Genomic DNA, 27540 nt, shown 5'->3' with positions numbered 1-27540 from the left:
TTTGGTTGCCAGAGGAGGGCATGGCAGGTGGGGAGCGACCCTGGATGGAGGGGAGGTTACACATGGGAGGGGCACCCCAGCTCGTGCCCAGGGCTGCAGGTGCTGTGGGAGTAGGGAGGGTGCCCGAGCCATTGTGTGCATGGGGTGGGGGCACTGCATGCTGGTGGGAGGAGGGAGGAAGAGGGTCGGTTATGTAACCTCGTGGATGGAAGGGGCCAAGTCCCAGGAGGCTACACACACGAGGGGTGCTCTAGCTTGCACCTGGGGCCACAGGTGCCATGGGGGGCAGGTCGGGACCCCAATTGGGTCCAAAAGTATCTTAAAACCTTGTCCTGGATGGAAGGTTATCCCATGCAAAATTTGGTTGTGGTAGCTCTTATAGCATCCAAGTTGTTAGCGCAGAAACTTACAAACATTCTTCTTTATATATTAGATTTGGAGAAGATGGGGATTAATATGATGATTCAAAATTGAATAAGGAAATGGTTAAAGGGGAAGCAACAACAGATCATACTTCAAGATGAATTGTAAGGCTTCAGGGAGGCTACTAATATAGTTCCTCGGGGACCAGTCTGATTCAACAATTTTATTACCAACTTTGGCATTAAAAGTGGTAGTGTGTTAATAAAATTTTCAGATAGCATACAATTGGGAGTTATTGCTAATAAAAAAAAGAGGACCAGAATCGGAGAGACAGAAATATGATGACATTAAATAGGTGAAAGTTCAAGATCATACACCTAGGTTCTAACTTTTGCTATAACCTGGAGACTTGTCAGTTGGAAAAGTTAGCGAAGGACAAAGACTTGGATGTGTTGGCTGAACATAGGGTGACTATAAACTGCCAATGTGATGTGGCTATGGAAAAGGCTAATGCAGTCCTAAGGTGCTTTAGGTGACGTAATAGAGACAGGAAACTACTAGTACAGTTATAAAAGACGTTGGTCAGACTTCATCTGGAATACTGTGTGTAGGTTCTGGTCTCCCATTTTTAAGAAAGTGAAAACTAGTACAGGTGCAGAGAGAGGCTTATCAGAGGAATGGGAAATCTACTTAATGAGAGGCGACTCAAAGAGCTTGGCTTGTTTAGTCTAACCAAAAGAAACTTTGAGGAAATACAAAACTGCTTACCATACATCCAATCAATCTGTGACTGCTAGCAGCAAAGTCTGCGGCTACGTCTACACTGGCATGATTTTCCGAAAATAGTTTTAATGAAAAAGCACTTGTTGCGGAAAAGCGTCCATGGCCAATCTAAACGCGGTTTTCCGCAAAAAAGCTCCAATCGCCATTTTCGCGATCGGGGCTTTTTTGCAGAAAACAGTACTGTGCTGTCTGCACTGGCCCTTTTGCGCAAAAGTCTTTTGGAAAAAGACTTTTTCCCAAATGGGAGCAGCATAGTATTTCTGGAAAAGCACTAATGATCTTACATGAGATCGTCAGTGCTTTTCCGGAAATTCAAGCAGCCAGTGTAGACAGCTGGCAAGTTTTTCCGCAAAACCAGATGATTTTGCGGAAAAACTTGCCAGTCTAGACACAGCCCTCATGTATAGCGGCTAGTAATGGGACAGGAGAAGGAAAGGTCTCTGAGGGTACATCTACACAGCTGGGCTAAAATTGAATTAAACTATCCAACTTCAGTTGCATCAATTTCATAGCTTAAGTCGAAATAGCTTAACTCAGCTTTTTGGTGCTGTCTACACAGCAGGAAGTTGAAGGAAGAACACGCTGCCCTTGACTTCCCTTACTCTTCATGAAATGAGGGTTACAGGAGTCAGAGCAAGAAGTCCTTCAGCTCGACATTATTTCGATCAGTTATTCTGAAATAATGCTGCTGTGTAGACATACCCTGAGTTACTGCAGAGACATCTTTCCTTAGTGTCTTGCTAGTGGGCCTTGCCTACATGCTCGGGATATAACTGAACATTGGGGATGGTAAGGAATTTTCTCTCAGGTCATATTGATAGAGACTCTGCAGGTGTTTTGCCTTCATCTGCAGCATGGGCATTGGTCGGTCACTTGCAAGTTTAAACTAGTGTAAATGGTGGATTCTTTGTAACTTGAAATCTTTAAATCATTATTTGAGAACATCAGTAACTCTGCCAGAGGTTAGGAGTCTATTGCAAGTGCAGATAGATGAGGTTCTGTGGCCTGCAACATTCTGAAGGGAAGACTAGATGGTCCCTTCTGGACTTAAAGTCCGAGTGTATATATAATCTTCATATAGATCATTATCCACATCACCGATACAGATATAATCTGTATATCTGTTGTTGATAGTCCATCGTGTCTGACAATGATGTCTTGAGCTTGCACAGGCTTTTCAGTTGTGGAGTCACATGTGGCTAAGGAGTCCAAGCCTTGAACGGCATGGGTGTTCACAGTGGGGGCAAAGGAATTGTCCTGGCTCTGTCAGTGTGATTGCTACTGTTGCTTTTCTCCTCTCACGAGCATCAATCAGTTGTATGTGTCACTGCTCTTCGAAGTTGCCATATGCGTGTCATACGAGAGCATGCCAGCCTGTTCAGTCTTCTGCATGCTGCTCTAGCTGCTTTGGCTTTAATCCAGCATGAGCAGTGTTGGCCTTTATGCAGTCTTCATACCTCTAGTGAGGCCTATCTTGATTCCTTTTGCCCTGGGAGAGTTCACTATAGAGGAGTTGCTTAGGAATTTTTGACTCCTCCATTCAAATGACATGCCCTGTCCAATGAAGCTGGGCTTTCAGAATCATGGCTTCAGTGCTTGTGGTTCCTGCTCTGTCAAGGACTTCTAAGTTCGTGACTCTGTCCTGCCATCGAATGTGCAGTAATGACCTCAGGCTGCGTGTGTGGAAGCATTCCAGTGGTCTCAAATATTTTCTGTACAAGGTGCAGGCTTCAAATCCATACAGGAGGCTGGTTAAGACTACAGCCCTGTACACTTTCAGTTTAGTGGACAGTCAAATATTGTGCTGAATCAACACTCATGCTTTCAGGCATCCTGATGCCTGATTGGCTTTGCAGATCCTGGCATTGATTTCTTTGTCAAGGGAGCCATCATTAGCTATCACCCTACCGAAGTACTTAAATTCGTCCACTGTTTTTAGCTCTGTTCCTTCAATAGAGATTGAAGGGGGGAGAGCAGCCGATCGTAGAGCAGGCTGAAACAGTACCTCAGTCTTTCTAGGCTGATGGTCAAACCAAAGGCTGTGTCTAGACTGCAGGTTTTTTTTGAAAAAAGTAGCCTTTTTTCGAAAAAACTTCACTTGCGTCTAGACTACAGCTGCATTCTTTTGAAATTAAATCGAAAGAATGCGGCTTTTCTTTCGACAGTGGTACTCCTCATTTAATGAGGAATAATGCCTTTTTTTGAAAGTGCTCTTTCGAAAAAAGGCGCTATGTAATGCAAACTGTGCTTTTTTGAAAGAGAGCATCCAGACTGCCTAGGTGCTCTCTTTCAAAAAAGTGGCTTGCTTTTTCGAAAGTACTGGTTGCAGTCTAGACGCTCTTTTTCAAAAGATGCTTTTTCGAAAGTATCTTTCGAAAAAGCTTCTTTTGAAAGAGGCTTGCAGTCTAGACATAGCCAAAGAGGCAAGTTGGTTCAGCAAACTTGTTGACGATAAGCTGGAGATCAGATTCCTCATGTACCATAAGTGAACAGTCATCAGCAAAAAGGGCTTCAAGAATGATCCTCACAAGCGTCTTGGTTCTAGCATTCAAACGACGAAGGTTGAGAAGTGACCCATCAAGCCTGTACTTTATATAGACTCCATGGTCCAGGTACCTGACTGTCCTCCTTAGCATCCTTGCATCACTCCATTGGATATCTCAAATGGTTCTGAAAACTCGCCATTCAAAAAAATGAAGCCAGTCATGTCATCATGGAACAGGCGTATGAGGTTGACAAATCTTCTCAGGCAGACAAATTTTAACAGGATAATCCACAGAGCTTCTCTGTTGATGGTGTCAGTGCCTTGGTCAGGTCTATAAAGATGGCATAGATCCAAGTTCTGCTCTATGCACTTTTCCTGGACCTGTTGAACAGCAAAGATCATGTCAATGGTACTGCAGCCTGGATGGTAACCACACTGTGCCTCTGGTAGGTTGTACTCTGATATGTTAGTGATATGTTAAGGATGACTTGAGCCAAGATCTTCTCAGCAGCAGAGAGAAGGGAGATGCCCCGGTAATTTCCATAGTCAGCTTTATTGCCCTTGTTCTTAAAGAGCGTGATGAATGTGGCATCCCTAAAGTCTTTGGGCATGTCGTCTTCTTCCCAGATGCTGGTCAAAATGCCGTGAAAGGCTTCGAGTAACATGGGTCCTTCTGCCTTGAAAATTTCAGCAAGAATACCATCCATCCCAGGGCCTTTGCCCCAACTAGTCTGGCTGATTGCCTTTTTGACCTCATCCAGTGAAGGGAGCACATCAAGACGGTCTATTGTGGGTCTGAGGGATCTGATCTAAGGCCGCAGAGTTGACAATGGAGGGCCTATTGAGGAGGTTGCTGAAGTGCTCTCTCCACCTATCATTGATGCTGCTCTTCTCCCTCAGGAGGGTCATGCCATCTGCAGACAGGAGTGGCTTTGAAGGTCCATATACAGCTTTGATAGCACTGAAGAAGTTCTTGGAGTTCTTGGTGTCAGCATAATGTTGGACTTAATCAGCTTTTCTCTCCTACCACTCATCTTGCATTTTGTGAAGTGCAGTCTGAGCCTGACTCTGAAGGTGCTTGAAACGCTCATGTTTGGAGATTGAGGATTGGTTGTTTTGCCATACAAAAAATGCGTTCTGTTTTTCCTCTAAGATCTTCATGATAGTCTCATCATTTTCGTCAAACCAGTCTTAGTGAACTCTCTTTTTTCAGTCCAAGTGTTGACTTAGCTGACTACGTCACCAGAGTTTTGAACTGGTCCCATTTTTGTGTTGGGTCTTCAGTCAAGGGTCCATGGGACGTCCACATGTCGTCAAGGCAGGCTGCGAATTGCTCATGATGACCAATATCCTGCAGCTTCCCTATGTTGAAGGAAGGTCTGACAACCTTGGGCTTCTTGCGGTACACTGATGTGATGTGCAGCATAAGGACAGATCTGATGAGTCTATGATCAGTCCAGCATTCAGCTCCCCATATGGCCCGAGTGATCTTAGCATCACACATGATGAAATAGATGCCACTGATTTGATCTCGGGTGCATCCATGTGGTCTTGTATTTATCACCCTGCCTGAAGAGTTGGTAATCGTCAGGTCATTTTCTGCACACAAGCTCAGCAAAAGGAGGCCATTGGCATTCATGTTACCAACGCCATGATGCCCCAGCATCCCTTTCCAGTTCCTACAGTCCTTGCCAACTCTGGCGTTGAAGTCACCCAACAGGAGAAGCTTGTCACTAGGAGCAGTTGCTTTTACAAGGTGATCAAGGTCCTCGTAGAAACTTGGTTGTGAGTTCATAGTCCTCATTTGAAGCCAAAGTGAACAAAGGACAGACTAGACAAACAAATAAACATTCCTTTGTCTAAGGCAGATCATGCTTATGCATTACTTTTCAAATATGTTTTTAAAACATAATTCAGCACATATCTGTTAAATTTTGCACACATCCTTCGTATACATCACATAGGGTTATCAATAGAAATTGAGTTTTTAGTTTTCCAATGGTATCTTACATGTCATCTTTTGTACATATATAGTGACAATAGTGGTGGTGTACTTGACAAGAATTGCTGACCCAGACTAGTCACACTGTCTCCATTGCCTATTTCTGCTGACTGGTTCAGGCACAGCAGCTGCCACTGTGCAGAAATTTAGCTTAGCCTAATTTTCAGGTGTGACTGTGGGGCAGCAATGAAGATGATCAAATTTTGTGGAGGACTATAATATTGGAAGTTTGGAGGATGGACTGGACCACCTTGAAATGAATATGAAAGAAGACACATAGAAAACAAACAAATAAATAAATAAATGTGATCAGTATCAATTTTAAGCTATGTTACCAAATCAGTTCACAAAATCAACACAAACCTTTGTCCTTCACAAAGTGATCTTAATGTATATACATTTTCTTCCAGATAGATTTTTCTTTTAGTAATACTAAAAGTGGATTGAAGTGAATACCAAATCCTAATGTTTGTGTGTGTTCTTCCAAATACTAAATCTTTACACTTGAAGGTCAAAAGTGATAATTTACTAATGGCAGAACAGATAAGGCTTTTAGAAGGAGCTTACAGTAAAACCATAAAAGAGAATTATTTGTGGTTTTATGGAATAATTTGATAAGCAGGTTTTATCAAAGAAGGCACAGATATAAACTAATAATAAACTGTTCTTTGTTTTTCCAACTAAGGATTTGAAGGTCTGAACTGTGAAATCAACTTTGATGAGTGCACTTATGGCTTCTGTAAAAGCAATTCAACTTGTTTAGATCTGGTTGCAGACTACACATGTGTTTGTCCTCCAGGCTTCACTGGTAAGATTTTCTTTTTTTAATTTTACATAACCTAATAAATATTTAAATTATCTAATACCTATTCTAAAATTAAAAATAAACAGTTCTTTTGATTGCATCTTATTGATTGTTTTAGTGTTAATAAAACTATTCAGTCAGTCCAATATCCTATCCTATCAATTATTTATATTAATTCCCTCTTACAAAGTGAGCTGAGAGTGTTGATATGAATGCTGTTGTGTTAACTGATAGCAAGCAAGTGCAAAAACAAGACATCATATAAGCACCAAATAAAAATCTCTAGTAGACAGAAAATGTTCAGAAAACATCTAACCTGTTATAGGTAGCAGAATAGCATTCCAAAGTTTAACCAATCAGTGACAGCTATGTACAGTAATGTTTTGAAGATTGTATCACCACTTTTTTGTGCTTTTTTGTGATTTGTAGAAAAAACAAGAATGAGATTCAATTCTAAGCAGGAGAACTCTTTGTTCACTTAAAGGAGAGCACAACACAACCTTACTGATAAATAGCTTAGCAAGTGCAAATTTATTTTAGTATATAATAGGATTAAGAAAACTAGCAAATAGGCCTTGTATTGGGGTCACCCAGTTCCATGACTCTGATCCACATCAGAAGCCTCTTCAGGACTCATGGGAAAACTAATAAAGCCGCCTTTACCAAGGGCATAATAACTATTATGACACAAGGTCAGTGTCTGGAACATATTGATTTTTGAATTTCTGTTTTGTAGAGGTAGATGGAACAGCAATAATACTGAAGGGAAAAATGGAAGGACAAACTGTAGTAGCTAAGACTGTGGATAGCACTTGGAAGACTGTCATGTGCTGGCTAGTCTGAGAGAGGAGGTCCTTACCATAGTGAATAGCATGATATAATAACCAACTTCAGTAAATAGAAAGAGATTCACTCAAATGCCTAAGGTACAGAGGTGGTGGAATTGAAATAGAGAGATGTGAGGGGAAAAGAGAGAAGGAGATGAATAAAAATTATAGTGCCAGCTATCACACTAGCAGAAAGGAGCCATTTACATGAAAATAAAAAGTTTCAGTTTGGTGATAATGCTGATGTCATTTCAGCTCTGAATGGTTCACCCTTTGGGGTTAAATGGTGAAGAATGTGTGTGAGATGATACACAATGTGTGTAATATGATATGTAAAAAAAATTTAGACCTTTGGAGACAGTGGTATTTGTACCAGTTTCACACTGGTATAATTCCGACTGTATGCTGTGTTGCTAATGTCACAAATTAAATGATATCATGCTTCAATTAAATGATATCACATAATCCCTCTCATAATCAGGAGTAGTCTAAGGGCTTATTGGTGAGAACCATTTCCTGGGTCAAACCTCATTTTTGAAAATGTGTTTCCAGATATATCAGACTAGGTAAGTCTACGCTACAGATTTTTTTTTGGAAAAAACGTGTTTTTTCTGAAAAAACCTTGAATTACATCCACACTGCAATCATGTTCTTTTGGAAAAAATATGGAAAGAACTGAAGGGTTTTTCCAACACTGGTAAACATCTTTCTACAAGGACGAAGCCTTTTCCAGAAAGAGCTCTTTCAGAAAAAGGCGTGTGTGGATGGGGAAGAAGGAGTTCTTTCACAAGAAGAGGAAAGAGAGAAAAAACCCATTCCGCCCATAGTAATCACAGTTTACATGTGAGATTAGTGTTCATTCACTGTAGATGCTATCTGTGTCTGTCCTTTCGCAGTGTGGACATTCTCTTTTGGAAGAAGTTTTTTCAAAAGATCTTTTCCAGAAAAGCTTCTTCCGAAAGAAGCCTGCAGTCTAGACATAGCCTAGGTCTTTTCAGCATCATCAACATAATTTATTTATAATGGATTTTTTTCTGTTACAATTTCCAGAGTTTTACTTTATCGTATCCAAATTCCCATTTACAGCCCAGTTCTTCAAAGGTACCTTCAGTTGTGTGAAATGCTATTCAAGACAACAGGGTTGCACCTTGGCATAAGAGATCATATCCCTTGGAAGACTGGAATTTTCAGTGTTTCAAAATAAGAGGCTATTCATATTCTTTTCCATTTACAACCACTTCTGCATCTTCTGTGCAATATTCTGTTATTCCTAGAATTAAAATATAACACTAGCAGGCCCTAGTCATCTAGGGGCAGAATTGAGCCTGGAGCTTCTGGAATATAGTGCATAGGTCTCAGCGCCACTAGATGGGACAGTGCACCACTCCCAGGAGATGTATGGGTTACACAAACCTGAAATAACTTCCCTTAAATTCTGTGAGTGCCACTTTTTAATTCATTGCAGAGTCCTTTCCAACCTAAGGAGAAAAATTGGACCAAAATTCATAAACATTTTAGTAGAACTTTACTGTATTGCAATCCACCTGACAGACTCCACATATTTAGGAGATTTAACTGGTACAGGAGAACTGAAACAAGAAAAAAATGTTGAACACCCAGTTCAGAATCTACAGCATGTTACATTTCTGCCACAAAATTATTATTGTTAAAGCTACATATTGTTAATTTAAAAAAATGCCCATTTATTGTGAATATTTAATTTTCATTATCTCTGTTTCTTATTTTTGTTATTTTATCTCTAATACTTAGAATATATAAAAAAAAGTTCACAAAAGGGTACTTAATAAGGGTGGGGAGAGAAAAGGCTTTGCTTTTATAATAATCCTTATGGTGGATGCACTATTCCCAAATTATCAGTATCCATACTTTTCTTTATATACTAGGCACTGATTTTACTGCATAGCTCAATAAAGTATCCATAAAATACAAAACCTTTGTCAAAATTGATGAATTTATTTTTTCTTTTACATCATGAAGATGGTTCAGAGTTTGTTTAAAAAGCAATTCTTTTATGACACAAAGGTTCAATTGCTTATTAGACGTTTATCTCGAGACAAAACTTTCCGAGTCAGCAAAATTTGCAGGAAATCTTGAGTAAACTTTCTCACAAAATTTCCAGTAATCTGGGCCAGAAATACCACAAGAATTATTTATTTCCTGATATTCTCCTCTGATGGTTTGGTTTAATTGTGTAGGGTTATTACTTGTAAAGTACTTCTGAGACAGCCAAACCCCATAGCATTAAAGTTGCAATGTTTTGGGTCAAGAAATGTTTTCTGATCCCAGACAGGTGAGTAGGCAAATTTATTGTGGCCCACAATAACTCCATTTCTCCCTTGAACATCTGTAGATCTCACTCTTGGTGCATATGTGCCCCATGTTCATAAGGCCAGAATCTTTTAATTGGCAGTTTTTTCTCATTATTATAGTCTCTCTTCTTACAGAGTTAGAAAAGTAACGGTACTTTACTCTTTTTTGTGTATTTTTTTAACTAAACTATTGGGGGTAGTAGAATTAGCTACTGTAAATTTGTCTATTATTTTGACTGTTAACCCTATTAAAATGGCCAACACCTATTAACCCTGAGGCTAAACCAAAATCTCCTGATTTGGAAACCTGTTTATCGTACAGGGTTTTTTAAACATGATTTCATATGCTACTCCAACAAAATTCACAATCAACTCAGAACAGGAACCCTTATGTGTGTCCTGGTTATCAGTAGTTTCAAAACCTTCTTTGGTACTGAAGCCTGTGTTACCTATTATGAACATTTTCCTGCATTCATCTGTAGTTCAGAGGAAAAATGTGAACCTGTCTACCAAATTCCAGCAGACCTAGGTTTAACAGTTTCTCCCATTGTAGAGTTCCATTCTTGTGACTTACTTTCTTTCTAGATGCAGAGACTATCTCCAAGATCTGTGCCATTCTCTCCTGATCTTTCAAGAGTCATCATAGTTATCCAGCTACGTAGACTTTCTTTTCAAACCCTACGCAACCAACACTCCCAGCTATCTCCGAGATACTACTGACTTCCTGAGAAAACTACAAAACATTGATAACCTCCCTGATAATACCATCCTTGCTACCATGGATGTAGAAGCTCTCTACACCAACATACCACACGAAGACAGATTACAAGCAATTAGAAACACTATCCCAGAGGATACCACTGCCAATCTGGTAGCAGATCTATGTAACTTTGTTCTCACCCACAATTATTTCCAATTTGGGGACAACTTATACCTCCAGATCAATGGCACAGCCATGGGTACCTGCATGGCCCCACAGTATGCTAATATCTTTATGGCTGACATAGAACAACATTTCCTCAGATCCCATCCCCTTTTACCCTTTCTCTTCTTACGCTACATCGATGACATCTTTATGATATGGACCCATGGCCAAGAAACACTAGATGCATTCCACAGAGACTTTAACAACCTACACCCCACCATCAATCTCAGCCTGGACCAGTCTACACAAGAGATCCATTTCCTGGACACCACAGTACAAATCACCAATAGTAAATTAGACACCACTCTCTACAGAAAACCCACTGACTCCTACAGTTACTTACATGCCTCTAGCTCCCATCCAGGACACACCATATGATCCATCGTCTATAGCCAAGCCCTTAGATACAATCGTATCTGCTCTAATCCCACTGACAGACCAGAAACTTCAGGATCTCTACCAAGCATTTATAAACCTCAATTACCCACTCGGAGAAATAAAAAAACAAATTGAAAGAGACAGATGAATACCTAGATACCATCTATTTCAAGACAGACCCAAGAAAAACAACAATAGAACACCACTTGTTATCACCTATAGCCCACAACTTAAACCCATCCAACACCTTATCAATAAACTACAACCTATACTGGAACAGGAAACTACCCTCCAAGAGGCTCTGGGAGACAGACCCATAGTCTCCTAGAGTGTGTCTAGACTACAGGGTTTTGTCGACAAAATTATACCTGAGTCTACACTGCTGCTGAGTTCTGTGGACATAACATCAACAAAATTCAGCAGTTTTGTCGACGGCTGTAAACCTTATTCTGTGAGGAATAACGCCTTTTGTCAACAGAGTTCTGTCGACAGAAGGCGCTATTGCATCTACACTGTCCTTTGTGTCTACATTGTCATGTCAACAAAGCAGCTTGCTTTGTCGACGGAACTGGATGTAGTCTAGATGCTCTTTGTCGACAGAAGCTTTGTTGACAGTATCTGTTGACAAAATTTCTGTCAACAAAAGCCTGTAGTCCAGACGTACCCCTATAGACAACCACCTAAACTCAGGATGATTCTTACCAACAACCACAGGACATACCACACTAATACCAACCCTGGAACTTTCCCTTGCAACAAACCACAGTGCCAGCTTTGTCCACATATTTACTCTGCTGACACCATTATTGGACCTAACTATGCCAGTTACAAGATCAAGTACACATATTCCTGTTCATCCAGAAATATAATTGTGCCTAAAGTGTCCGTCTGCTATGTATATTGGATAAACTTCTAGACACTTCACCAAAGAATCAATGCACATAAAACAGACATCAGGCTCTCTCTCAGAGAGAAAACTGTTGCTTGACATTTTAACCAGACTGACCATTCTCTCAATGACCTTAAAACATGCATATTGCTTCAAAGAGATTTTAACTCCAGACTTCAAAGAGATGTCAGAGAACTGTCATTCATGCTTTAATTTGGCACTTTACGTATAGGTCTTAACAAACATGCTAATTATCTCACCCATTACCAAGATAGCTTCCTCAATTATCAACCCTAATGTCGTTACCTCACAGACACTAAACTTCCCTCCTCACCCGCCCCCCGGGTTCTAAAATCTGATTTGTCAATTTTATATGTGTTCACTTTTTTTTTTATTGTATCACTTTGGTATATATGGTCGTGCCTATTTTCTTCCACAACTTGATCTGAGGAAGTGGGTCTGGCCCACGAAAGCTTATCATCTAATAAACCATCTTGTTAGTCTTTAAAGTGCTGCATAGTCCTGTCTTTTTTTTCAGCTAGATCAGACTAACACGGCTGCATCTCTATCACTACACGACAGAGAAGTACATGAAATGATTCTAATATGCAATATGCCCCCTTGGGTCCTGTCTGTTTGATATCTTATGCCCTACTCCTATAGAATCATAGAAGACTAGAACTGGAAGGGACCACAAGAGGTCATGGAATCCAGTCCCCTGCCCTCATGGCAGGACCCAGTAATGTCTAGACCATCCCTGATAGATGTCTATCTAACCTGCTCTTAAATATCTCCGGAGATGGAGATTCTACAACCTCCCTAGGCAACTTATTCCAGTGTTTAACCACCCTGGCAGTTAAGAAAAAACTTCCTATGTCCAATCTAAACCTCCCTTGATGCAGTTTAAGCCCATTGCTTCTTGTCCATATTTTTCCATTGTGGTCATACTGAGTTTCACAGATCCCACATTCTCAGCATTCTGATCAGTTTAAAGTTCCTCATTCAATATCTAGGGACAAGTCTATTAGATAGTTCCTCCTTAGAAGACTTTACATTTGCCTCATCCAGAGGACATCACAATAGAAGAGAAGGAGTAATATAAACAATAAATAATGATGAATTTCAACAGTATGTACTGGGCTCTGTTTTAAATTGAAATGTGGTCCCGGAGGTTGGAGGGTATACTCTCCTCTCCTTTAGTTGTCCCATGCCAAAAGGAATGTTCTCAGGCATAACACCATCTTAAAAGCTAGAGAAACTCATTGTGGCTGTGTCTACATTGGCACCCCTTTCCGGAAAAGGGATGCTAATGAGACCAGTCGGAATTGCAAATGCTGTGGGGGATTTAAATATCCCATGCGGCATTTGCATGAACATGGCTGCCGCTCTTTTCCGGCTTGGGGTTTTGCCGAAGAAAAGCGCCAGTCTAGACGGGATCTTGTGGAAAATAAAGCCTTTTCTGGAATATCCCTTATTCCTACTTGAAAGGGATAAGGGATATTCTGGAAAAGGCTTTATTTTCCACAAGACCCCGTCTAGATTGGCGCTTTTCTCCGACAAAACCCCGAACTGGAAAAGAGCGGCCGCCATGTTCATGCAAATGCCGTGGGGGATATTTAAATCCCCCGCGGCATTTGCAATTCCGACTGGTCTCATTAGCATCCCTTTTCTGGAAAGGGGTGCCAATGTAGACACAGCCTGTATGTATGGTATGGCAAACATGATTTAAACTTTCAGCTAACCATTTAAAGACCAGCATTTACCTAAACAATTTTTTTCTTGCTCCCTACACACATTTCTCCTCACTTTTCAATTCTTCCTCCTACCATTTTCCAGTCTGACTAAACCAGTTCCTGTCCCCTCTAACATTATTTCAACAACTCTTCTTTCTGGCTACATCTACACTGTCAGCTTCTTGCACAAGAACTGTTTTGCAGAAGAGTTCTTGCACAAAAGTCTTCCAGAAGAGCATGTCTACACTGGCATGTGCTTTTGCACAAGAGCATCTATGGCAGTGTGGTCGCTGTCTTGTGCAAGAAAGCTCTGATGGCCATTTTAGCCATAGGGGTTTCTTACACAAGAAATTCATGTCGTCTGTCTACACTGCCCTCTTGCGCAAGAGCTCTTGCGCAAGAGGGCTTATTCCTCCTGGGGAGAGGAATAACTCTTCCGGAAGAAGCCCTATTTTCCAAAGCTTTATTGTAAATTTACTTGCACAAGAACGTGCATGCAGTGTAGACACTCGGCAAGTGTAGATGTAGCCTCTGTGTCTCCAAGTGTAATAAGAGCTTCAATAATCTAACTGGAAAATATTCTGTAACAATATTTGCAACAGTGCACATGTTAGTACTGTTGCATAAAAAAGCCCCCGCCTGACCTTACTTGGTTTATATACATGGATTTTCTGAAACTACACCAAACTGTAAGGTCTAAGGTTTTAAACTGCAACTTATTGTGATCTTTGTCAAACTTTGTAATCTGTGTAACTCTCAGAAACTTACTGTAAACTGCAACTGTAACTCTCAGTCACCTTGCTTAAAACTTTCCCTAAGCTGCATTCTCCCTGAGTGAAAGGAGAGAGAGTGTGAGTGTTAATGTGTGTTTGAAGAAGGCTTGGAACAATGGAGCACATTTCAATGAGTCATCACAGTATGGGCATGCTCCCTACTGGATAAAGGGAAGTCTGGGCATGCTCCCTGATGACAAGGTGAATGAGTCACAGGAGCCATTGAGACACTATATAAGGAGAAGGAGCACATGTGAGACTCTCTTTTTTTCTTTCCCCTGATCCTGAGAAGCTCCTCTCCAGTGTCTCTCCTCCTGACCAGCTTCCCCAGCCATGATGAGCAGACAGACCCTCCAGGAGCCACATGCCTTGGCTCCTTCTGCAACCCATATATCTGTGTAAGTGTGTTAGTGCCTAAGGGCAGGAGTGAATGGGTGTGAATGACTGAATGAATAGAGGGGGGTGTGCTCGCTTGCTTGCTTGCGTGTGTGTGTGTGTGTGTGTGTGTCTGTGTGAGAGAGAGTTCTATCTTCTTTAGTTTAAATCTCTGGTGGCTGCTTTCTCCTGTTTAGTTTTACCTAGTGGAAATAAACCCATACTAATGTAACCCTGGGTGGTCTCCAGTAAGAATATTTTTTGGGGTAACAAGTACTCCATACTGAAATCTGAAAGAACTGTAGGAAGTTAAAATTCATATTTTATTACTTTACTTACCAAAAACCATGTTATCACCCTTGAAATTAGCATTGATCTGGAATTCAGAAAATATTTCCAGCCCAATAAATACACTCATCATTTCATCATTAACTCTTTCACATGTGCCGTATGTAGCCTCTGGGAAGAGGTTGTTACAAGTACAAGTGGGATGTCAAAGACAGCATACTATCCTATTGAGTAGTATCATTCAAACAGTTCATTCAATGGTGATTCCCTACTGACAAGTACTTTTTGAGATCTGTCAATTAGGATCTATTGCAATTTCTTTAAGCCTCTATAAAAGGAGAAAGAAAAATAGATTCATTTATATCTGACTGTTTTGATCTGAGCAGCACAGTTCTTGCCTAGCTTTAGAAACAAGTTTGCTGGGGGTGAGGTAATAAATCTCTAAGCGTAGCTTTTTTTAACATATGTGCCATATAATGCTAACAGTAACTCTCCTACTGGAAATGTGACACAATAACACACACACAACGCATTTACACATTCAGTTAACTCTTCTTGTGTACATCATGCCTTTAGAATATTTAATTTGTTTAACTATCAGCTATGATCTATGAAAATCCCTGGCTTTAAAGCTGTCAAGCAGAAGCAAAATATAATGTGCCCAACCTGGAAAAGTTAAATTATGTAGTTGTCACTTGGGCTATGAAGTAGTTTTTGTGCTTTCCCCAACCCAGCATGATTTATAGTTTTAATGTTTCATTTTCTTTTCTGTCAGGCAAAAACTGTTCAACAGACATTGATGAATGTGCCTTCAAACCCTGCAAAAACGGAGCCCATTGCCATGATTTGATAGGTGAATTTTACTGTAGCTGTTTGCCAGGTAAGTACTCTGGTGGCATGTGGGTTTACACGCTAGACTAATATTCAGCTGAGAAATAGAATTCATTTTTGTAGTTAGATAGGCAAAGTACTTGCAATTCAGATTTGCTTTGTGCATAAAGAGAGGGATTGTACACATGCTCTTGCAATACACTGCATGATTATTATATGGGTGCTCTTCTATTTTTAGATTTTTTTTCTTTTGGCAGGTAGCTAGAATAACAGAACAGTTCAGTTGGATAATGCTGAATAAAGGTGTTGTATTAATCTGATTAAAATATCACTAGTATTCACACCAGAATCTCTGGGGAATACTTGATTCTGTATTACATAAATGTTGAATGATTTCGGTTTTTTTCTCATATACTTAAAAATGATGTTTTTCAAATTTCTTATAACAAAGTAGGGACAGGGAGAGAGAACATGTAGGTTATGGAGTTTCCGGGCTGTGAACAAATTTAAATAGCTATTGGAGAATTTGAAAAGAGCTGACAATGTCAGATCAACTTATTTTCTGCAGTCTAATGACACACTTTTTACCCAACGTTTATTATCTTGTAGATACACAAAATTGACATGCTTTAATATAATTTTCCTCATGCTTGATTTGATGCTATAGGTCATTTCCTCCCCCCCCCCCCCCCCCCCAAATTTGAATGCAATATATTTCAATACAATCTGCCAGTCTAAATATATCATACCTATGTAGTATGATTAACTGGCAGAGCATCTGTTCTCTCCCCCCTCCCCATACACACACACACACACACATGCACATAATTCCCTCTACTTTTTGTGTGTGTGTAAAAGAAACCCTCACCAGTCAGGGTAGACCTGTGTTCCTACATCCACTGAGAATGGCAAAATTTGTGAATATTGGGAGTCACAGCTTCTGGCCCCTGGAGTGAGATCTCTCTGGCTCCTAAACTGACCACAGGGACCAGGAGCCTTGGGAAACTCACTACAGCTTCCAGGAGCCATAGGGAACTCACTGTGCCTCCTGGCAGCTGCGGAAAATTCACCTCAGCTGCCAGGAGCCATGGGGAACCCACTGCAGCTCCAGACAGCTGCTGAGAACTCACCTCAGCTGCTGGGAGCCACCATGAACTCACTGTGGTTCCTGGCAGCTGCAGTGAGTTCCCCACAGCTCTCAGCCCCTGCCTCACCTCTCCTCTTGAAGGCTGGGACAGGAGACCCACAGATCTGCAGAACCATACATAGCCATACTGTGAATCGCAAGGGTGTCCTATATTGATTTGACACCCTCTGACTGGAAGGCAGTGGTTTAATCATAAGGAGGTAACAGTGCTTTTTAACCTCAGTCATTTCAACTTGTTGGGTCAGTAACGTTGAATTAGTTCATAGTTTCCATTTCATAGATTTCAGAGCCAGGAGGGACCATTGTGATCATCCAGTCTGACTTCCTGATGTCTCATTGTGTCAAGTTAGCAATCTAATGCAATGAAACCTGAAAATGCTTCAGTGCAAAAGGGAGCAAGCTTATTTCTGGAATCAAATCTATTGTAAATGTCAATAGGGAGTGATCTTTTTCAAAACAGGAATCATTTGTCAGTCTGTAAACAGTTTTCAAATGCACATTGAATTTATTTCTACTTTGAAGGGGAAAAAGCTGGATTTTGGCTGGCAGTCTATTGGGGAAATGTGAGAGAATTTTGTCAGGTGACTTAATGTATTGTGTATGTGTCAACTGCCTTTGTGATACTGATATCGAAATCTTATACATTCTTGACACAGATAAAATTAATAAATTATCAAGGCCAGACAGGAACATTGTGATCACCTAGTTGGATCTCCTGAATAACACAAGCCATAGGATTTCCATGAATTAATCCTGCTTTAACTCGAGGATGTCTTTTAAGGAGGAGAAAAATCTAATCTTCATTTAAAAATATCCAGTGTTGGAGAATTCACCACAACTTTTCAAAAATCGTTCCAATGGTTAACTGTTCCATTTTCCCCACAGTTCTTACCTACATTTGTCTCCTTTCAGTTTCTAGAGGTTAGATCTTATTCTATTTTATCTATTAAGACTGTGGAGCCTTCTATTATCAAATGTCTGTTCCCCACGTGAGTACTTATAGGCTGTGATGGATGAATATGTTTGTCAGCCCCTTAGGCTACATCTACACTACTAGATGTAGTACTACTTATTTTGAAATAAGTTTATTCCTCTTCACAAGCAGGAGTTATTATTTCAAAATAACAGGCTTGGTTGTGTGGATGCTCGCCGTGTTATTTCAAAATAAGGGGAGTTATTTCGAAATAACTCACCAGTGTAGACATACTTCTGACTTGTTTTTGAACTTTTCAGCATCTTTCTTGAATTTTGAGAATTACAAATGGATGTAGGGTTCCAGTTGCAATTCTACCAATACCAAATAGAAAGGCAATATAGCAACTCTACTCCTACCCAGTATTGCCATTTATACATCTATGGATTGCACTAGTATCCTTGGTATTCTGTTGCTAAATATTAGCTTCTGTATTTTCTAAGCTAAAAACTTCATTATCTGATACTATTAACTATGTGTTTTTCCTTTCGTGCTCTTTTCTCAGATAGTCATACATCTCAGGAGAATCTGACATTTCTGTTCCACAGGAAATTCTAAAATTCTGGAAGAAAAATCCATGTAGAAAGGGAAAAGTGGGCTTTTTGTTTTGTTTTTTGTTTAAATTTCCTGAGTATGTGGAAACATAATATTCTGAATGTTTCACTTAAAACATATGTCTACAGCAGGGAACCTGGAATTGTTGAGGTTCCCATCTATGGAAAAATTCATACAGTAGAAGTGCCCCAGATCTCTGGACCCCCAAGGTTCCATGCTCCCCAATTGTTTCAGAAGATCATCAAAACCAGGGGTCTCAAATTCATGGCCCATGGCCATATATAGCTAGAATATTTTCATAATCCAGCCCAGGAGTCCTGGAAGTCTGGGGGAGGGAGTCCCTCCCTGTCACCCCAAACCCTGACCCTTTCTGCCATCATCCTTTTCCCTATCACCATTGCCCTCCATCCCCCACAGTCCGCACAGGGTATTGAAAAGGGAAGCATAATGTAGCAGCAAAAATCTATGGCTAATGGAGTTCAGAATAAATAAAGAATTTGTTTACAAAATATTAGGAGCAAAAAAACCCTAAGATGTTATTCTTTTGTTTCTAGATGAAAGAAAGAGAATGATCAAACATAATGCATAAAACGTTTAAGTCATCAATAAAAATTTCTATTCTGATTTTGGAGGGAAAAATAGCAGATGTAGTCATATTGTATGATGATCATTTGAATTACATTATTATATCAGGAAAATGTTAAACAATATCTACTGAAACACATCATTTTAAAATCAATCAGTCCAAATAACTATTCCTCCAAGAGTTTTAAAGGAGCTGACTGAGAAGCTCATAGGACTGTAATGCTGTTTTCAATAAACTTTGTAATGCTAGGGAAGTTCAAAATTGTTTAGATATTTGAAAATGAAAAAAAATGAACCCAACTGCTTTATGACATATTTTCACTGTCTTGTTGTTTTAGTATCATTGGTGGTGCATTGTTTCAATATATGTATTTCTTAGTCATATAAAACTTCTTTTACCCAATATTAGTGCCCTTTCAGCTTTTCAGGATTTAGTGTGTCACAGTTTTGTCAGATACTTTTGTATCACTGTAGACATTCCATTAAGACTGAGTTGTTATATTTTGACATTTCAGGGTGATTTTACCTTATAAAATTGTAATGCTTGTGGCTATATTTTATTACTTTTTTCATGCTGGATAACAAAACAAGGCATGACATTTTTGTTTATACAGTATTGTTGTTGTCTCACTTACAAAATACAGCTATGAGTACAAAAACATCTGTCTGATTTAACAATCTGAAACATTATAGTCATGTGCATGAAACGATAATAATTTAAAGCAGCAGTTTGGGGGAAAGTAAGCACATACACAGTATGTGAATTTCACCTAAAAAATGTTTTAATGATTTTTTTAGATGTGGTCACTACAAAAAAAGTACCTTATGCTCAAATAAAGGACAAAGATAGATTACATATGTAGGCTGTGATATCAAAAGTTAGATGATTATTCATGTCTGGTTTTGAAAAAAAAACAAAGGAAAATCATTCTTAAATAAAAGGACTTTAGGTGCTACTATGAAACAAATAATGAACAATAATGGGAACTGAATTGTGAAGCCCTTTCCTCTTTTTTTGCCCATGTTTGGAAGTCTTTATGCTCTGAGCTACATTTCAAGAGCATGTCTACACAGCACAGTTTTATTTAACTTCTCAATTTGAGCCTGATCCAAAACCCACTGATAATCAACAGAAGTCTTTCTATTAGTTTGTCATAGGCAGTTTGTCAGCTCAGAAGTTTAGTGGAATATCCCAATGAAAAATGAACTGTTAATCAGACTACCTGGGTCCTACAATTGACAGGTATATCTTCTGCTGTTTATATATACACACATCTCTCTCTCTTTCTCACTCTCACTCAATTTCTGTTATTTCTACTCCAATTCATCTGATGAAGTGGGTTTGACCCATAAAAGATTATGATTCTATATATTTTGGTTAGTCTCTAAGGGTACGTTTACACTTGCTCCCTATCTCGACCGAAATTGCTAATGAAGCAGGGATTTAAGTATCCCATGCTTTAATAGCATAATCTCATCCACACGCTATTCCAATCGCCAGCTGATTTGAACCAGGAAGTGCGCTCCGTGACGGGTTAGTTCGAATGAAACCCTTTGGTTCTAAATAACATTACTCCTCATTTTTTGAGGAGAAACATTTGTTCAAACCAAGAGGTTTGATTCGAAATAACGTTAGTTTGAACCAAGGGGTTTGATTTGAAATAAAGTGGTCCTGCACGTACTTCCTGGTTCGAATCAGCTGGCTATTGAAATAGCGCACGGGCGAGATTATGCTAATGAAGCATGGGATATTTAAATCCCCGCTTCATTAGTAATTTTGGTCAGCTTCATTTGCATCCCTATCTCAAGATAGGGAGCAAGAGCTGACTTACACTAAGATGCCACAAGACTACTCAAAGTTACAGACTTATATAGCTATCACTCTGAGAAAAATATTAAGACACAGATAGTTAATAAGAAAATATTATAATGGAATCTTATAAATCCATGCCCATATTTTGCATACTGCTTACAGTTTTGGTCAAAGAAAAGATATACTGGAACTGGGAAAAGTACAAAGCTCAAATGATTAAGGAACAGCTTCCATATGAAGAGAGCTTAAAAGTCTGGAATTTTTCAGCTTGGAAAAGTGAAAGGAGACCTTTTATGAAAGATTATAAAATTATCAATGATGAAGTTTTTAGAATTCAAACACTTTGTCATAGTAATAAGTCCATGCCCATCATCAATCTCCATTCCCACTATTATGAGTGCTTAGGAGAGAGTCATATTATCCACATATGCTCTATTTGCAGAATATTTAAGACATAAAGAAGCTGAGGGAAAATGTGCCTTCAACACATTTTATTACAGCAGCATTGCATCTCCATTTCGTACCTAGGCAATCAGAAGGCAGGGATGTGTACTCAACTACTTCCTGAAGTCTACTGCCAAACTTAGTGATGTTCCCTTGTCCAAAGAAACACAAAAGGAGTCCAGTCTCTAGTTCTGGTTTCACATAAGAACTAAAAGAAATAGAAGATATGATTACATGAGGTCTTCCCCTCTGACAGCTAAATCAACATTAGACTGTAGGCACCAATTTTCCAATATGCCAGGGCATATGCCTGTACCTCTCCACTTCTTAACCACTTTGTTTCTTATGGAATCACTGCTTAGCTCTAAACTATCACAAAGGGAAACTCCAAACTGCAGTGGAATCTAGTGTGTGTTTGGATACTTCTAGCCCTGGAAAGACCAGTCAGGGAGGCAGAGAACCAGACTGCTGGTGGCAATCACTCTTCCCCCACTCTGCCTCCACCCTATTCTGCTTTCTTACCTGAGTGCACACCACTCTCTCTCCTCCCTGCAGTGCACCTCCTCCACACCATGGAACAGCTGGTAGTCTTATCATAGGTTGCTTATAAAATTCTTTCCATTCCAACCACACATCAAGAGGATATTAAACAGTCGCTATTGAAGTTAGACATTTTTAAATTGCAGGTTATGATTATTAGCATTCAAGAGGTAAAAAAAGCTGACCAAGGAGTTTGCTAGACTGTTAGAGTTGTTTTTTAATAACTCTTGGAAGAACAGTGAATTGTTCATTCTAATAAATAAATTAGGTTTATGAATCAGACAGTACTATGCAGCTATTTTCACTTGTTTTATCATCTATCTAGCTATTTATTTAGTTGTGTTGGTTTTTTAACTGTTCTTTCCTTTTTACTCTATTGTGGAATTGTTGCTCTTTGAGCAGTTAGTAAAATTTTTTAAATAGTTCCCAATTTCAGTTGACATTCTCTTTAAAGTCTTTCTCCCAGCTGATTTGGCTCATAATTGTTTTCTGCTTTGTGAAATTGGCTCTTTTAAAGTAAGCATTTTTTCTTGACTGCTTTACAAAGCAATGGATATTCTTGACAAACATGTTCACTACAGCTATTTCTGAGAGAGGAAACAGAGCAACCCCGATAAGAGTACATCTGCATTGCAGAGGAATATCGAAACTACCGCTGACTATCTTCCAGGGTTTGAATTAGCAGTCTAATTAAGACTACTAATTTGAACTGAGAGGAGCACTCCAGTTGATGCTGGTAACTCTTCTTTCCTGAGGAGCGAGGAAAGTAAAAAAGGAGAGTTCTTCCTTTGACTTCCTGCAGTGTAGACCACACCAAAAGCCAAGTTAAATTACTTCAACTTCAGTTACGCAATTAAAGTAGCTGAAATTTCATATCTTAATTTGACTTTGTCCTATAGGGTAGATGTACCCTTATATATAAAAGCATTCATTCTATTTTTCTATTTTGTTTTTGTTCTTTAATATCCACAGCATATCTATATGTTCTGTTTGTACTAATGTAAATATATTGAAAGGTTTAGTTCTTCACCATGCTATTAGTAATTTTCCATTAGTTTTGAAAACTAGTTGATGATATTTCAACTTGTTTATTCCTGATAGCCTCTTTTAAACAGAATTTCATGATGTTTGCTTTCAGGAATGTTCAACTCTTAAAGCAGGTTCTCCAAGCATTTATTATAGCTTCATAGTACTGCACTGTTCATAAATCTAATTCGTGGAACACTTTGAAATTCATACAGCTCTATAAAGGCAGTTAAAATAGTAATAGTCTGAGATCAGGGGAATGAGGGCAAGTTTGATAACAGAGAGATGGATGATCTGAATAACCTCTTCTCGTGTTTTTGTATGGTCTGTATTTGTCTTTTTGAACAATCTGTCTCATTCTGTATTAAGATAATTCTCCCCAAGTGTATGAAGCTGCTTTATTCACTTATTTATTTCAGCCATCCAGGAAATATGGTTATACACCAAATTCCCTGCTTACAGAAATAAAAGCTCGAAATAAAAAAGCAGCAACACCACCACCACCAAAAAAAGAACATAATTCAGTGATTGTGCTTTCATTTTAATTTAAGCAATATATTTTGGAGTGATTATAATATTACAATCCTCTGCTCCAGCCTTTGATATTGAAATTATATATATACGGAATTAGATATTGAACCAGTCAGTTTATCATACATTTAGCTTGAGAGTCTCTGCCTTTGTCTCTAATAACCCTTGAGAGTTTTTAAAACTACAGTCATAAGTCAATAATAACATTAAAATATTTTGTGTAACTTACTCCACAAAACATAACTAATATCTATTTGTGCATTAAGTGATTTATGCCTTTATCTTTACATGTGAATGCACACAATATAGTTTAACACATAAAATAAACAGGTTAGTTCTTAAGTAGGCAGGTAACCCCCTTTAGACATAATTAAGATACTTTAGAAATAAATTAGATATAACATTTCATTAATCATACTTTCTGCTTGAATATGCTCTTTTTATATTAAAGTGATATGCAAGTGTAAAATTGTAATAGATCCTATTAAAAACTGAACATAGCACTCTACTGTTAACTATCAGTATTAAACTACTTCACATTGATATTGTTGCTAAATCTTTAGATTGTATATCAATTATACATGTTACTTAAGAATTCTCACTTATCACTTTGACTGTTGATAAGCTCTTGTCCCAATATCAGGCCTGGTATTATTTAAATTATTATGTAGTTAGTAACACCAGTATGTGGAGTTGGAACACTCACACTATAGGAACTCTTGCATATCAATAAATATAATGTATTAATGCGTTTAGCAGAGTCACAGACATCCCAGCCCAATAAGATAGGTAAAGATATTACGCATCCATATTCTCATACCATCTCTTGTAGAATAACCAAAAATGTTAGTCAACATCTTCCTCATCACTGTCACCTTCCCATCATCACCAGTAGCCACCATTCTGTTACCTTGCAAGGACTATATCTTTTCACCTACAGCCCCTAGGCTGGGATGTCATCTTTATCATCTCTCAGAGGGATAGCCATGTTAATCTGTAACTTAAAAAAAAAGTAGTCCTTTAGCTCCTCATAGACTAAAATATATATATAGTATCATGAGCTTCCATGGGCAAAACCCACTTTCTCAGATAAGCAGACTGGAAAAAAAGGAGGGAACCTCCCAATAGGTAACAGAAAAAGAAGGGGGGCAGTATCTGTCAATTGTAGTGCCAGTGCTAATGAAGCTAATTGAGTGGACTGGAAGTATCCCGTACTTAATGTTTTATGTCAATTGGGAGTTGAATATAATGGCCCGTCTAGTTCATGTCTTTCTTCAAGCCAGTAATAGAAATGTAGCCGTGTTAGTCTGGTGTAGCTGAAACAAAAAACAGGATGTGACGGGCCAGCAGCGGCCTGCACTAGCGCGGACAGGCGGGCAGCGCTTGCTCCGGCGAATGGCTCGGGGAGGGCAGCGTCGGGGGCAGCCAGCTTGGAAGAGCATCCCCGCCTGTCTCGGGAGAACAGGAGCCGGGCTGCCGGGGCTGATGGATACGGCTCGGGTGAGCATGCCGCTTGTCGGGACTGCAGGGGTGGGGCCACCACCCGGACGCCCCGCCAGCAGGACACCGAGCGGGGGGGCGGAGCCGAGGATGCAGCCTCCAGCGGGAGGCTCAAAAGCAGCCTCCAAGGGAACCAGGGAGGGGGGAAGCGGTCGAGGCGGTTCCTCCCTCCGCGGTGGCAACGGACGAGCCCCCCCCCTCTCCACCACCAGGGGAGAGACCGGGAGAACACTGGCGGAACCTCCAGGAGAAGGTAAGGGGCCGCACCCTGGACGAGGAGGGGCAAATGAGAGGGTGGCTAGGAAGCAGCCCGGGGCGGGGCCATTTTGAAGGCCGTGGGCTGACACGTTACGGGGTGGGACCCCGTCAGCCGGGTGAGGGTGTTCACCCGAACCCTTAGGGCCCCAGGCTGAGACCTGGTGGAGACGGCAGGCCCGGGTCCCCCTAGTCCCCAGGCCACCCTGGAAAGGCCTCTAGCAAGCAGTAGGCAGGGGAAGTAAAGGAGACACGAACAACAAGCCGACAGAGCCGGCGAAGGTAAACTGAGGCTCCCGGGACTAGCAGCTGGGAATTAGAGGCTCACTGAGTACCTTCTGCCCTAAGGTCGGGTCCGGACGGTTGCTCATGCCCAGTCTTAGGGTCCGTACAGTTGAGACAGGGGGCTCGCTAGGCTGGGGTCCTGCTCGGTGGAGAGGCCCCGGGCTTGCACCCGGACAAAACCTGTGTCACAAGACTATGTAGTATAGTAATAGAAATGTAGCCATGTTAGTCTGGTGTAGCTGAAACAAAATACAGGAGTATGTAGCACTTTAAAGACTAACAAGATCGTTTATTAGGTGATGAGCTTTAGTGGGCCGGACCCACTTCCTCAGATCAAAAAGTGGAAGAAAATTGGCACAACCATATATACCAAAGGATACAATAAAAAAAAAGAACACATATGAAAGGGAAAATCAAGCCATGAGAGAGAGTGTCAAATTTGCATATGAGGCCAGCTCTGGAGTTTCTCCCTGTAGGTTTTGAAATTCCTTTGTAAAAGAATGGCTATTTTTAAAATGAGATTATTTTTATGAAATGGCTATTTTTCTTTTAGCCACTATACTGAGATCAGCACTTATGTTAAAGATAATTCCAATTTTTAATTACCAATGATATGGGCAGACCATTGTAATCTCATACAATCCCCAAGACAATAAGCATCTCTATCACTTTTTGCATCCACGAATTATATTTCTATCCTGGACTCACTTTATCTGTGTAATAGAGCTTGGAAATATTAATACTGGGTAATTCAATCTTTTTTTTTCTTTTAAAATAGTAAACAGGCATTCTTCATTCTGTATTGTAAAGCCAGCAATTTTGAAATGATTTGTGTGCCTGCATATTGCAGGGCAGTAGGTGAAAGCAGTGGAAATGGCTCTTCAGCCTATTAAATATTAGCCTATTATTTTAAAGATATTTTAAAAGCTTTATAGATATATTTCGCAATTCAGTGGATTTGTACTTTCCCCTGAAGGAGTTGGTTTCCCCCAAACACTCACAAATCTTTCCCTGGCTTATTCTTATATTTGGCAGCACTGCATTTTTCCATTTGCATGATCCATTAATTCTACAATACGCTGGCATATTTAAATATCTAGGATACATTCTCTGTTACCATTTAGTCTATAGAGAAGATATAATAGAATATTAACTAATAGGTAATTGATAACATAAAGGAACTTAAAACAAAATGAAGACATCTGTATTCAAATGGACATCATTTTACAGTGGTCAAATAGCATACATTTTATGAGAGGACAAAAATATTAAAATGATAAAATCTTGAAAATACTTAAACGTTATTTGATTTCTGTTTTGTACCTATCAGATATTCTGTATGATTGAACAAAAATTATTTGTGGAATTTTCAAGGTGACAGTAAATCTAACACAAAATAATAACTCTAGCACAAGACTATATCAATTTCTTTCTAGTAAAAAGCTCTCTTCTTCAAACTAACCAATTATTTGGAAGCTTCATAGGGGTATCTGGGTACAGTTAGTCTGTAACCGGGTACAGCTAGTCTGTAACCGGGTACAGCTGGGTACAGTTAGTCTGTAACTGGAAAAATTTAAAAAGAACCAAATAGTCTAGCAGCACCTTAAAGACAAATAAGACATGTAGATGGTATCATGAGCTTTTGTAAGCATCTGAAGAAGTGGGTTGTGCCCATGAAAGCTCATGACACCATCTACATGTTTTGTTAGTCTTTAAGGTACTGCAGGACCTTTCTGGAGTTCTTTTAAATTGTGCTTGGTTCTGTTTCAGCAACTGAAGGAGTCAGGCTAAAGTTTAAACAGTTACAGGTTTATTAAAGAAAATTATAAATCATATGGTTACAATGGCTATTGCTCTATTTCTTAACTGCTAGCAAATACAGATCTTAAAATGGTTACACAGGAAAAAGGAAGATAGAAAATAATGGTACCAAGTGACAGCTTAATCTTTAAAGAGCTCTATTCTATGCATGCACTCAAAACAGAAGGACAGATATGGGTACAATTTTACCCCCTTTTGTGCCTCTCTCGACTCCAGCGTGTCAGGCCAGGGCTGGTCCCTTAATTCCTAGGAAAGACGAATACTAGGTGGGCATCCCC

The 27540-nt window shown here is 39.6% G+C and overlaps 1 protein-coding gene across 1 annotated transcript in view; it reads left to right on the top strand.

Annotated features, from left to right (window-relative positions):
• The window catches only part of LOC112547815 (protein eyes shut homolog), a 302929-nt gene that overhangs the window by 116062 nt on the left and 159327 nt on the right, over positions 1-27540 (top strand). The window contains exons 2-3 of the mRNA XM_075923696.1: positions 6319-6441; positions 15732-15836. The gene's annotated coding sequence lies outside the window, so the exon portion shown is untranslated. The remainder of the gene's footprint in view (positions 1-6318; positions 6442-15731; positions 15837-27540) is intronic.

Source organism: Pelodiscus sinensis, chromosome 3 (genome assembly GCF_049634645.1).
Source record: "Pelodiscus sinensis isolate JC-2024 chromosome 3, ASM4963464v1, whole genome shotgun sequence".
Lineage (NCBI taxonomy): Eukaryota > Metazoa > Chordata > Testudines > Trionychidae > Pelodiscus > Pelodiscus sinensis.
Note: the sequence above shows the minus strand (reverse complement) of the source record. Positions and strands in the feature narration are given on the sequence as shown.